This window comes from Ochlerotatus camptorhynchus, unplaced genomic scaffold (assembly GCF_037179485.1).
Source record: "Ochlerotatus camptorhynchus isolate MF236.1 unplaced genomic scaffold, CSIRO-AGI_Acam_v1.1 ptg000159l, whole genome shotgun sequence".
Taxonomy (NCBI): domain Eukaryota; kingdom Metazoa; phylum Arthropoda; class Insecta; order Diptera; family Culicidae; genus Ochlerotatus; species Ochlerotatus camptorhynchus.
The window spans coordinates 545,103-559,570 of NW_027040649.1; the positions used below are offsets into that span (position 1 = coordinate 545,103).

At 41.0% G+C, this 14,468-nt stretch overlaps 1 protein-coding gene across 7 annotated transcripts in view; it reads right to left on the minus strand.

Annotated features, from left to right (window-relative positions):
- The window catches only part of cno (canoe), a 360,255-nt gene that overhangs the window by 126,822 nt on the left and 218,965 nt on the right, over positions 1 to 14,468 (minus strand). The window lies entirely within an intron of this gene.

Genomic DNA, 14,468 nt, shown 5'->3' on the forward strand with positions numbered 1-14,468 from the left:
AGACCAACAATTGAAAAGGCCTTAACTCCGCCGGTTTGCCGAAACCTGTTCATTCTGTTGGTTTGCGTTGGCGGACTTCGGTTCGCGAAAAATTAGCCTTACAAGGTATGTTTACAAAATGGAGTTGAGGCCTTTTCAATTGTTGGTCTTGAAATAGTGTTGAAAGGGACATCATACGAGCATACTACCAAGGTGCTAGTTTCAGACAGCTTGACATTCTTTAGATTTACAGAATAGAGAAACCGTAATAAGACCTGAGACAGAGGTTCAGTGGAATTGTTTCTCCAACCCTCCAGCAACCCACCGAGGAGAGAGAGAGAGCAGTTTGAGGGACAAAAGAACGTTCCTGTCATTTTTGGTGTCACAAGAGGGCCCACCGGATGATATTGTACTTATGAGAGTTATGTCCGGTGCCGTTTGTTAGACAAAAACAGAAGTAAGGACAGGTGAGAATTCCATGAAATCGAAGTCCTTCTTTGGCAGAACTCGCATGAGTATGTGATTGAAATTATGTTAAGTTAATTCTTTCATTTGTCGGGCCTGTGACCGGTGTTAAAAATTATTGATTTTGATTTCTTGTATACACTCACGGTCCACACTTTTCCTGTTGATTTCCTTATTGATTCGGGATCAGCAAGCAACATAATTTCGGAGGATATTTGGAAATCGAAGTGCAAAACTGAGGGTACGCCTCTTCATGAAAAAGGCAACAAATCGAGTGAAGCTTCACATCCAGGTAACAATTTGATGCTTAACAAGTGTTGTTTCAATGATTTTAATTCAGCCTTAGTTTGAATAATTGTTGTACTTAGACCACGTTAGCCTTTGTCCAGCTTTTAAACATCTAAATCTGGTGATGTTAATCAGCCGTAAGCTTATCAGTAATATACATTATAAGCTTTTCAAGGCATTAAATAACAGTATTTTTCAACCCTTGTTCAGCTTTCTAGATATGCAGATTTACCATGTTGCTGACTAATTGGATTTACATATTTCTATTGTTATTAAAAATTACCTTTGAATTTCGGGATTTGAACCGGCAGTCGCTGATTCACGGGTGTCAACTATACCTACTGGACAACTCAAGCATATGTGTGACAAAAGGTATGATCATTAACTTGAAGCACGTAAGTTGAACAATAGCAACCGGAAGAGTATTATGCAGCAATTCAGAATTGTAAGCAATAAATGGTGACAGTAGAACAATGTGGACACAAGCGCGCGATTTATTTCGATGGTCATTTAGTGCCATAATTGAGTTATATTTTTGAAATGCGGTCTGAAAGTTAAGTGCCATATAAAGTGGTGAACAGACAATACACAGGAATACAAATGTTATTACTTGCGACGTCGTCGCAGTCCACTTCTATCTGGAGCTATTCCTAACAAGCTCCTCTTCCCAGTCTCTACTGCTGGCGCTGCTTGGGATTAGAAAGGTAGGCAGTGAATTTAGAAGATCTTAAATGTCAGAAATGTAACAAGTGACACTGACGACATTTAACACTATTGTGCAATAGATTCATATTATTCTATCAGGCTATCAAAATATGGGTAGCGCTTTGCTGATTTGTCGAGTAGTGTTAAGCTTAAATAAGTCTTGTTCATTCTTTAGATCAGCTAACTTACTGAGGTTGAATTATGGAGATACAATTCGCTTCATGCACTACTAATCAACTACATATTCAACCTGCTGTTAATCAACCAATAATCAGCTTCTGTTCTTAATGTTCAGCTTGAATTGTTACATGGACAACTACGTGTATTGACAGTTAGCGAGGCCCGTGTTTCGGTAAGGGGCCGTTCATAAACCTTGTAGACTTTCTAAAGGGATCGAGGTGGTAGTAAAAAGTCTACGTTAGTCCACGAGGAGGGAGGGCGTATTTGACAATGTATACGTAACTTAATTTACCTTGAGCGCCCATAATTGTAATTAAGGGAAGTGCATACAAAACTAGAGTACGCAATATTCCTGAAATTTTTGGAACATTCCTGAAATTCCTGAAATTTATTCATCGGAAATTCTTGGAAGTTCCCGTAGCTAATTAATGGAACTGCTCTGAAGTTCTCTGATCATCTTTCAAGTAATCGGAACACCTTGAAAATTATGAAACTACCTAAAAGTCTCAAAATTTCTCTAAAGTTCTATGGACTTCCCTGAGGATCTCTGAACTGCAGTTTTCGGAAATTCCTTGAATTTCTTGTTAAGTAAATTGAACTGAACTGAGATTCACTGACCATAAGACTGATGCAAAATTTGAAATTTTTGCTCCATAGTGCTCAAACGGTTTCAAATCAGATCCTGATAAGCCTCCCAAAATTTAAACTCATTTAGTAAGAAACTGACTTGGCACAAACCATTCGAAGTTTATATGGAAAATACTATGGAAAACCAAACTTTTTGTTCATTGTCTTCTACAATTTTCCATATTACTCTTTCGAAAATTTCTATAACTATTCTTACGTGAAATAGTTATTGTAATTAATTGTTTAAGAGATTGATAATCTTATGGCATGATCAAGCAGCTGTTCTGTGGGCAACACTGTATTCTGCAGTGTGACATCCCAAGTAGCATTGCAAGTTTTATAGAGGTTTTAAAGCATTATACATGCCCAAATCACGGTCTACAGAACCTCCATAAATCCTAATTGTTACTTTGGATAGTAGCCATGATATTTGTGCTCTATTCTTCGCACCAGAAGCACCAATGTTGCCTGCTGAACAGTTGAATGAGCATAATCATAAGACATCAGTGACTTGAATCATTAATAACTTTTGTTCCTTACATTTGATTGAAAAGTGGTTGTGGTGAATTTTTAGATTGATATGAACAAAAACATAAGTTTTCCGATAGTAATTCCCATATAACCTTGAAATGGTTTGTGCCAAATCAGTTTCTTACTAAAGTAATTCAAATTTTGGGAGGCTAAGCAGGACCCAATTTGAAACCGTTTAAGAACTGTGGAGCGAAAATTTCAAATTTTGCATCAGTCTACTGACCATCTCTAATGGTATCGAAGCTACCCGGAAGTTCGCGCAATTCTCATAAAGTTCTTCATCTTAAGATCTTCTCTGAAAATTTCTGGACTTCTGTTAAGTTCCCAAAATATAAATGAAGTTTTTTAAATATCTCAGGAGTTGTCTCAAAGTTTCTCAAAATTTTCCTGGAATTCCTGAAGCTGTCCAGAATTAATCGAAACTTATTCTTACAAACCTTCAAACTTTCCCGAAATGCTGTCCTGAAGTTATTGGGACTTGTATGAAGAGCTCTGAACCTAGGTTGTCTGAGGTTCATGGAATTTCTATTAAGTATTCACAGTTTTTCTCAAGTTCTGTGATTATCATGACTTCGTTGAATTGCTTAGAAATTCTCAAAAGTTCCAGCAGCTTTCTTGAAGCTGATTGAACCACCTTGAAGTTTCCTGAAGTGGCCGGAGTTATATAGAAGTTCTCAAATCTTATATTACTATCCCGCAGTATATTCCTCGGTATTTACTTTAATTCTTCGAATCTGCTTTAAAAGATCCTAAAAAATTTCTCTGATGTTCTCTAATCATTCCTGAAGTTCTCCGAATTTCCCTGAAGTTCTCGATATTCTTCTGATGATGTGTTTTGGAATAGCCCTGAATTAAATTAAACTTCTCTGAATATCTCTTAAACGGCTCCGCAAAGCTACGGAAAATGAGCCTGGAAAAATAAACGCATTATTAAAAATAGATCCCTTAACTTCCGGACGTTTTCTGCACTTCCATGAATTTATCAGAGCTTCTGTGAAAAAAGATCCCCTATCTTCCGAACGTTTTCTGCACTTCCATGAATTCATCAGAGCTTCTGTGAAATTTCCGGAAGTTTCCGGATTTCTGATGTTCTCTGGGATATCTTTAATCGTTGAAAATTCTTTAAATTTCTCGCTTTTTTCCTGCCTTATAACTCTCGAAAATTATCTGAAACTCACATACATTTCCAGAAATTCCCGTAATATTCATGGAACTACTGGCGACGATGGATCGAGTGATGTGCGTTGTTCGAGTACCGGGGACACTCTCGAGTCCCTTTGAATCTCGAAGGGGATTACGGCAAGGTGATCAACTTTCGTGTCTGCTATTTAGCATCGCGTTAGAAGGTGCTATCAGAAGAGCTGGGATAGACACGAGTGGCACAATCTTCAGGAAGTCCATCCAGCTTCTTGGCTCCGCCGATGACATCGACATCATGGCACGGAACTCATGGAACATCATGTCACGGAACATGGCACGATGGCGGAAACGTACATCAGACTGAAGGCTGAAGCTAGGCGGATTGGACTTGCCATCAACGCATCGAAGACAAAATACATGAGAGGAAGAGGTTCTAGGGAAGACAATGTTAGCCTCCCACCCCGAGTTCAGATTGACGGTGACGAAATCGAGGTGGTCGACGAGTTTGTGTATTTGTGCTCACTGGTGACTGCCGAAAATGATACCAGCAGAGAAATTCAAAGATGCATTATGGCAGGGAATCGTGCCTACTTTGGACTCCGGAGGACGCTTCGGTCGAATAAAATTCGCCGCCGCACGAAGTTGACTGTCTACAAGACGCTGATTAGACCGGTGGTCCTTTACGGCCACGAGACCTGGACTATGCTCGTGGAGGACCAACGCGCCCTTGGTGTTTTCGAACGGAAGGTGTTGCGTACCATCTACGGTGGAGTGCAGATGGATGACGGAACGTGGAGGAGGCGAATGAACCACGAATTGCACCAGCTGCTGGGAGAACCATCCATCGTCCACATTGCAAAAATTGGGCGACTACGGTGGGCTGGGCACGTCGTAAGAATGCCGCACGACGACCCAGTGAAAATGGTTCTAGAAAGCGACCCAACAGGAACAAGAAGAAGAGGCGCGCAGCGGGCAAGGTGGATCGACCAAGTAGAAGGTGACCTGCGGACCCTTCGCAGACTACGAGGCTGGCGAACTGTGTAGAGTGGAGACGACTTCTTCGGACAGCAGAGGACAACAAGGCCTTAGCCTGATTGGTAAGGTAAGTAAGAATTGCTTTACAATTCGTTTAGTCCTGCAACTAGTAAAGGGTGTCCACGATGAAATTGCCACACACAAAATTGATTCGCAAAATTCGAGTTTTCATCCGATTGCCATAAAATTTTCAGGGATTGAGAAATAACTATTAAACTTCATTTTACCATTTCACTCGTATTTTATTTACAGTCCATACGCAAATGCCCGCACCTTGGCCTTAACCCCGGCCATAAGATTCTGCACAACCTGTGAATCAACCGTTTTTTGCATGTAAACCCATACTTTCTTCAGTTCCTCGACTGTCTTCACTACCTTAGGTCGTTTAAGAAGGTGCTGCTTCATAATCGCCCAGTACTTCTCGATGGGGCGGAGCTCCGGAGTGTTAGGAGGGTTGAACATTTTCGGCACGAAATTGACCTTATTGTCCGCATACCACTTCAGCACGTCCTTGGAGTAGTGGCATGAGGCCAAATCCGGCCAGAAGATTGTTGGGACGTTGTGGGCCTTCAGGAGAGGAAGCAGCCGCTTCTGGAGGCACTCGTTTATGTACACCTGTCCGTTCATCGTGTCCTGGGTCACGAAAGGTGCACTCCGCTTCCCGCACGTGCAGATGGCTTGCCAAACCAGGAATTTCTTCGCAAATTTGGACATCTTCTGAGTGCGGACATGCTTCGGAACGCTGAACTTATCCTTGGCCGTGAAAAACAGGTTGCCGGGGATCTGTTTGAAGTCGGCCTTCACATATGTTTCGTCGTCCATGATGCAGCATTTAACTTTCGTCAGCATGTTGAGGTACAACTTCCTGGCACGGGTTTTGGCGGACTTGTTCTGCTTCTCGTCGCGATTAGGGGCCTTTTGTACCTTGAACGTTCGAAGCCCAGCCTTAGTTTTGGCCTTCTGGACAAAACTTCGGCTTAGGTGCAGCTTCTTAGCCCCATCCCTAACGGAGGCGTTCGGATTTCGGTTGAAGGCCCCAATTACGCGGTTGTGATTTTTGGTGTTGTACGGAATACTTTTTCCTTCACTTCTGGGCTTCCGATCGGTGGTCAACCGTTCCTCGAACCGCTTAATCACTCGCGACACCGTGGAATTCGCGATTCCCAACGTTTTAGCGATGGAACGATGCGAGAGATCCTTGTTCTCGTGATGAATGCGCAAGATTTTATCACGCACGAGCTGTTCTTTCGACTCCATTTCCGCGAGTTTTGATCACAGGACTTTAAAACTTGCAGGATGTAAATAATGCACTATGAACTAAATCCACCCAAATTTTCATTAAACTCTACCCAACGGTTAAAAAGTTAGAGCAATTTCATAGTGTGGCAATTTCATCGTGGACACCCTTTAGTGGGTATTTTATACAATAGTAGTGACTAAAACAACGAAAAAAGTTACCAAATAGAGACTTTAAAACAATAAAAAAAAAAGTGACAATTGACATATGGATCCAATCTGTCGTTGAATGCGACCCGCGACCCGCTATATATATATTTTTTTAATTAATGCTGGGACTTTCTCGAGGTTCTGGAAGACATTTTTACAAAATATTATCCCACGGCCAAGTTCGAGTGGTAGGAAACGTCATTTTAAACTGCTCGAATATATCCATTCTCAGTGTTCACTCGGCTGTCGACAGAAGCAGACCACTCTCAATGTGTGTCACGCGATCGTCTGTTTACTCGGCAGCAACCATTGTGTGGTTCTCCTCATTGTTATTCATCAGCAGTTCTTTCAGTCGATGCGTCGTCGACTTTGGAAAGCAACCGTTTCGTGATGAATGTGTGAGTGCTGACCACGTTTTGCGTCCATTGCTACAAAGGAAGCGCTCTGACCCTTGTTGGTGAATCTGCCATACAAGTAAACCACTGGAAGCGGCTCCCGTTCTGGTAGAGGAGGCTTATTGGATAGCGGAAGATAAAATGTTTATTTGTGTTGTACCTTTTGACTGTAGTTTTAAGATTTATTGTATAGTGAACAAGAATCCTCGGCTCTGTAAAGTTCATTCGGTTGAGCCTTATCAAATACATTAATAAGAATAATAATATCCATTCTGATGTGAACTCAAATTCTTAGCAATATTCAAAGAATTAGTTAATAATTTTCTACAGGGGAATCCAAAAGTGGTATACAGATAATTTAGATAGCACTTAGTTACCCAAATTTCAATGAAATGCCAGAAAGAATAAAAAAAAAAAATATTCAGTGAAATTAAGGGGAAACTATATTTGAAAACAACTTGGGATGATTCTAAGGAACATCTCAAAAATAATCCAAAGATATAAACTGAAGAGTTATTTTCTAGACATGTAGAAACTACCTTCACAGGTATTTCAGAGATTGAAAATTTGCTCAGGCTATTTGCTGGGCAAATAGCTTTTAAAATTTTGAGACTTCGAACAGTTGTTCAGATTTCATGCTTACAAATCAATTAAGAGCCCAGTCTAGGAAAACTCTTCAAATGGAAAATGTTGAGTCACACGGCACGAGTTGAACCTCATAAGTCTGATCGGAAAAATCCCCAAAAAAAAATATGACTCCGAACTACTTGAGAGTAAGGACTTTTTTATGATTCTATATCCCGACTAAGGAAATCGCAAATCGATTTGCATACATAGATAGAGCAAAGTACATATTGGAAAAAAAGTACATATAGTTAACAAGTTAAGCAGAATTAGGTCAAAATATAGACAAACATATTTTGAAATTGCAATTAAATTCCCCTTTTTTCCGGTTGGCTTCAGTTCCTGGTTCTGCCGATTTTCCCGTTTGATTGGCCACTCTACAAGTATCTAGATCAAGGAGTGAAAAAAAAATTACATTATTATATTTCGCAGATTTCCAATGAATTTTTCGGACACAAATTTACAAATTAGCTACCAAAGTAAGCGTTATGTAGCGATGGTCATAAAAAAGAATTTCAAATAAATTTAAAAAAAATAGTCACTTTAGTGACTTTTTTGTGAAAAAAGTGACTTTTTAGTAACTGACTCGAAAATAATGACCTACCAACTAAAAAGTGACCTGCTACCAACCCTGACTTTGTAGCAAAAAATATAAGATGAGATTTACTGTAAATCTGGCCAGTGACTTTTCATTTTGAACTTCCCGAACAAATCTTAAAAATATCTCGGTTGTTAATATATAACAAAAAATAAAATTGTATGCATTTTTTTAAACAAATTATAGAACAATCTTGCGAACAAACCCTGCAATATTTAGTAAAATTTAAAAGTATTCAAGTGTTGATTTCAAACAAACATTGAGGAGGATTGCCACATAGTTTTCGAAGGAGAAATTCCGAGCAGAATTCCAGAATTATTCTGACATGAAGTCCTAAGAAATTGTTAGAAGAATTTAGAAGGATTTGTGTGGATTGCAAGTTCTAAATTAAGTTCTTAGATAATTTTTGAAGATTTCAAAGGAGTTAAAGAAAATTCCCACGTGATTCTGAGGAGATTTGTATGAGGATCGTGAGAAAAAAATACATGAATTTTAAGAAGAACTCCAAGAGAATTTTGATGAGAATTCAACAAGACACAGAGTCCTAAGAGTGTTCTGGCGATAATTTCAACCCTTGCACTAGGGTTTCATCACAGACCTCCAACAAAATTTATTGCAAAAAAATGCAAATAATTAGAAAGAAATAAAAAAAAAAAACTCCAAGTAGTTTCTAAATAAAATTTCAAATAATTTATGCTGTTTTGAATGAAGTTAAAAAAAAACAAATTAGAAAAGAATTTCAAAGAAACCTCCAAATAGCTTCAAGGGATTTCTTAGACGGATTCCAATCAAATTCTTAGAAGGGGTTTCAATTCCAAAAATAGTTCAATGGTAATTATTACGCGGAGTGTTTCTGGTTAATTTCAGAAGATTTCCATGATAATTCAAAGCAGAATTCCAAGTTAAATCTGGAATTCATATCATTAGAATTTTGAATAAAATTGAAAACCCGTAAAAATAATAGTCCAGTTTCAGTTTTTACAAATATTGGTTTCTTAAGTCCAGCATCTTCAATATTTTGTTTTAAGGCCCATGCATTTAACATCTGAAATTGTAACGACAAAAATCAATTATAAATATTGCTGAGTGATTACACTCTAAAAACAAAAAGACTGGAAACTGAAGAAAATTATTCAGGAAATAGAGAAAGACATTAATTTGGTAAAGAATCACTCTGTTTTAATGGTTTATTCTGAAATTCTGGTGTAAAAATTTATTCCTATGGTGTTCTTAATTTATTTTTCTCGGTTCTTTCATCGAATTCCCGGGTTTTACCCGGTTCGCTGGCCACTCTGTTTACATTAACATGTTGATGATCTAGATCTCCAAAATCTAGATGATCTAGATCGTTTAAAATCAAAGATTCTCACTGCAAAAAATGAGCCTAAATGTTGTTTTGGTATGTCGGAAAAAGCATATATCAATACAAGAGACCTGAACAGCAGAAACGAAGTATTAAAAATTCTTCAAATCTTCCTGGAGTTTAGATTTTGAAGTTCTATAAACCAAACCACATTTTGTGGAATACAAAGATGTGTTTACAAAATATTCATCATTCTCCAAATTGTCCTGGGATATCTTAAAGGTAAATCGAAACGTTGTTCGATGTCCTCTCATAATTTTTGAGCATTTTGTACTTCACAGAGACTTAACACTATTAATTGAGTTTAAAACTAACATTGATGGATTATTCAAACCATCCCGGATATCTGATCTTGAAGTTCTGCAGACTGAGCAAGGTAATACCATGATTTGACTTATTGATAGAATGAGATGAGAAATTGAGAATTGATAGAAGCCTTGGAAGCCGAAGAAAGAAATACGGATCGGAACAATCGGCACAGACCTACGCGACGAAATAAGGACTACGATTGGAAACTCGGAACATGGAACTGCAAATCGCTCGGCTTCCCGGGTTGCGATAGGTTAATCTATGACGAACTTCAACCACGCAACTTCGAAGTCGTAGCACTGCAGGAACTTTGCTGGACGGGACAAAAGGTATGGAAAAGCGGGCATCGAGCGACTACTTTCTACCAGAGCTGGGAACCGGCTTTGTAGTGCTGAGTAAGATGCGCCAACGCGTGATTGGTTGGCAGCCGATCAACGCGAGGATGTGCAAGTTGAGGATTAAGGGCCGTTTCTTCAACTACAGCATCATCAACGTGCACTGCCCACACGAAGGGAGACCCGACGACGAGAAAGAAGCGTTCTATGCGCAGCTGGAGCAGGTGTACGACGGCTGTTCGCAACGGGACGTCAAAATCGTCATCGGCGACATGAACGCTCAGGTAGGACGGGAGGCAATGTATAGACCGGCAATCGGGCCAAACAGCCTGCATGCCGTATCGAACGACAACGGCCAACGATGCGTGAACTTTGCAGCCTCCCGGGGTATGGTAGTTCGAAGTACCTTTTTCCCCCGCAAGGATATCCACAAAGCCACCTGGAGATCACCTGACCAACACACAGAAAACCAAATCGATCACGTTCTAATCGACGGGAAATTCTTCTCCGACATTATCAACGTCCGCACGTACCGCAGTGCGAACATAGATTCGGACCACTACCTAGTTGCAGTATGCATGCGCTCAAAACTCTCGACGGTGCATAACACACGTCGAAGTCGAACGCCACGACCCAACATTGAGCAACTACGGGACACCGGAGTTGCCCAGGACTACGCGCAGCAGCTGGAAGTTGCACTACCCACGGAAGAGCAGCTTGGCGCAGCTTCTCTTGAAGATGGCTGGAGGGACATCCGTTCAGCCATAGGTAGTACTGCTGTAGCGGCACTAGGTACTGCAATCCCGGACCGAAGAAATGACTGGTTTGACGGCGAATGCAAACTGTTAGTAGAGGAGAAGAATGCAGCACGGGCGAGAATGCTGCAACACCGCACGAGATTGAATGTGGAGCGATACAGACAAGCGCGGAACAGACAAAACTCGGTTTTCCGAAGGAAGAAGCGTCAGCAGGAAGATCGAGATCGCGAGGCGATGGAAAATCTGTACCGCGTAAACGACACACGGAAGTTCTACGAGAAGCTAAATAGTTCGCGCAAAGGCTACGTGCCGCAAGCCGATATGTGCAAGGACTTGGACGGTAACCTTCTCACGAACGAGTGTGAGGTGATTGAGAGGTGGAAGCAGTACTATGACGAGCACCTCAACGGTGAAGCAGCAGAAAACGAAGGTGGCACGGCAACAGACCTTGGAGCACGCGCAGAAGACGACAGGCTACCGGCCCCTGATCTTCAAGAAGTTGAGGAGGAGATCGGTCGGCTGAAGAACAACAAAGCAACTGGTGTAGATCAACTACCAAGTGAGCTATTGAAATACGGTGGTGAAGCACTGGCTAGAGCGCTGCACTGGGTAATTGCCAAGATTTGGGAGGAGGAGATATTACCGGAGGAGTGGATGGAAGGTGTCGTATGCCCAATCTACAAAAAGGGCGACAAGTTGGATTGCTGCAACTACCGCGCGATCACACTGCTGAGCGCCGCCTACAAGGTACTCTCCCAAATTCTATGCCGCCGTCTGTCACCATATGCAAGAGAGTTCGTGGGGCAATACCAGGCGGGATTCATGGGTGCCCGCGCTACCACGGACCAAATTTTCGCGATTCGGCAGGTTCTGCAGAAATGCCGCGAATACAACGTGCCCACACATCATTTGTTCATCGATTTCAAATCCGCATACGACACAATCGATCGAGATCAGCTATGGCAGATTATGCACGAGTACGGATTTCCGGATAAACTGACGCGATTGCTCAAGGCGACGATGGATCGAGTGACGTGCGTTGTTCGAGTATTGGGGACAGTTAGCCTCCCACCCCGAGTTCAGATTGACGGTGACGAAATCGAGGTGGTCGATGAGTTCGTGTATTTGGGCTCACTGGTGACCGCCGAAAATGATACCAGCAGAGAAATTCAAAGACGCATTATGGCAGGGAATCGTGCCTACTTTGGACTCCGGAGGACGCTCCGTTCGGATAAAATTCGCCGCCGCACGAAGTTGACTGTCTACAAGACGCTGATTAGACCGGTGGTCCTTTACGGCCACGAGACCTGGACTATGCTCGTGGAGGACCAACGCGCCCTTGGTGTTTTCGAACGGAAGGTGTTGCGTACCATCTACGGTGGAGTGCAGATGGATGACGGAACGTGGAGGAGGCGAATGAACCACGAATTGCACCAGCTGCTGTGAGAACCATCCATCGTCCACATTGCAAAAATTGGGTGACTACGGTGGGCTGGGCACGTCGTAAGAATGCCGCACGACGACCCAGTGAAAATGGTTCTAGAAAGCGACCCAACAGGAACAAGAAAAAGAGGCGCGCAGCGGGCAAGGTGGATCGACCAAGTAGAAGGTGACCTGCGGACCCTTCGCAGACTACGAGGCTGGCGAACTGTGGCCATGGATCGAGTAGAGTGGAGACGACTTCTTCGGACAGCAGAGGACAACAAGGCCTTAGCCTGATTGGTAAGTAAGTACTTGGTTTGGTTTATAAGGTTCTCCAAAATTTCTAGAGATCAGATGTTTGAACTCATGACTTTGGCCTTAGAGGTATGGATTCAGATCTTTATGTTTTACAGACTAACCTCGGTATTCAAAGATGTCCTAATCTTGGTACCTGGTTAGCACAAAAAACAGACATTAATTTTTAATTTATCTCTAGACTAATCATCTCATGATTTTTTTAGATCGTTGATTGTGTCGGTGTCATTTGCATGTCAAGGCTGATCGGGCATGCAAGAAGTTTGAGATAGCATGAATCTGCTTCTCTATCTTCAAGTAGCTTTGTAACAGGATATGTCTCGCTCAGTCTTTCAATTTGGTTTTTCCCGCATTTCGGGTTCAATATGGGTTTTCCCGCATTTTTCCCGGCAAATCCGAATTCCCGGTTTTCCCCCGGATTTCCCGGTTTTCTCGGTTGGATTGACACCCTGTGAAGTTCTCCAATCTTCAGCAAGTTCACGAAACGCTGATCTGAACATAAGTTTTAAGGATGCCAACAAACAAGCCAGAGCTCCAATGTTCATTTATTTCATATTGAATATAATAGCTGAAACAATCAATTTACAATCTAAATGTTAAAGGTACATTGGATGAAAGACCTAGGCGTTGAATTGATTGATATTTGAATTATTTTTTTTATTATAGTCACTTTAACACTCTTGGGTGACTTGTCCGGGGGTGAGATTTGAACTCGAGACTTTGGCGTGAGAGGTATGGATGTTAACCACTACGCCGGGGTCGCCCCCGATATTTGAATGAACAAGCACTTAAAATCGTCAGTTGTTAATTTTACCCCGTATGCACATTTTACCCTCGATTCCCCTAACACATTCACATTACAGCGAAGAGTAAGAATAACAAATATTCATAGAGTTTGAAAATTCATATTTAAAAACTTAAAAATGTAGTGAAATCTGCAGGCTGGCAAAATCGGGAAAAAAAATTAGACACAATCGGGGGTAGCCAAAATCGAGAGCTGACAAAATTGGGAAAGCACTGTATCTGGACCACATTTTGCTCAAGTTTGTGCTGCTATGTTACAATTGAAGATTTTCAAGAAGATTATTTTTTTCGGTTATTTAAGGAGCCACTCTAGGGGTTTCAATCTTGTATTGCTCTAGAGCGCAAAACATGTTTAAAGGTAGTAAAACAAATCAAGACAACGGTCCAGAAAGAAATACCATTATTATATTCAACTTGACATGATATTTACAATAAAAACCCCATACACAAATTTAAGAACCACCCTAAAAATTTGGTTTTGAACGCAAAATATGAATTCAGGAGCATCAAACTACTTAAACAGTATGTATGGGGTCGTCCTACTGTTCACTGTGGCGGGCAATCATGGTTACGAATTATTGAGCCATAGTTTGACAAGCAAAAAACTGTATTGGCAGTACTAAAAAAATCACGATTAGAACCTTGAACGTAATGATTACTAAGATCACACCTGTGACCACCATGTAACTGCAAGACCGTTTTAATTGGACTTTAGAAAAATCCACACTAAAAGCATACCGGTTGCTGCGCATGCTGTGCAGAGCCATATTGCGCATTAGGCAATTTCTCATCTCTATGAACACTTTTCTTAATGCAATAGTTTCATTTAAAGTTCAAAGTTAAAGTTCTTGGAAGTAATTTTCCTGATGATTCGAGTACGTCACTTTTGCCAACAGTGTTCCATTTCCTTAAGAGAGTAATTATTTGTTACGACGGTCTTAAGCTCAATCGTTTTATAAGTAAAACCAAAAAGGTCGCCAAATGGTTTCCTTACCGGTTACCGAACTGATAAAGGATACCCTTGATCAGGTTTTCATCTTTCAAATTGCATGTGAAACGAACTGCTATCAATACATTAAAATATTTGTGTTACATTCATTTTATCAAAAGGTCTATTAGATAAAAAAAAATCAATCTCTTACAGCTCCA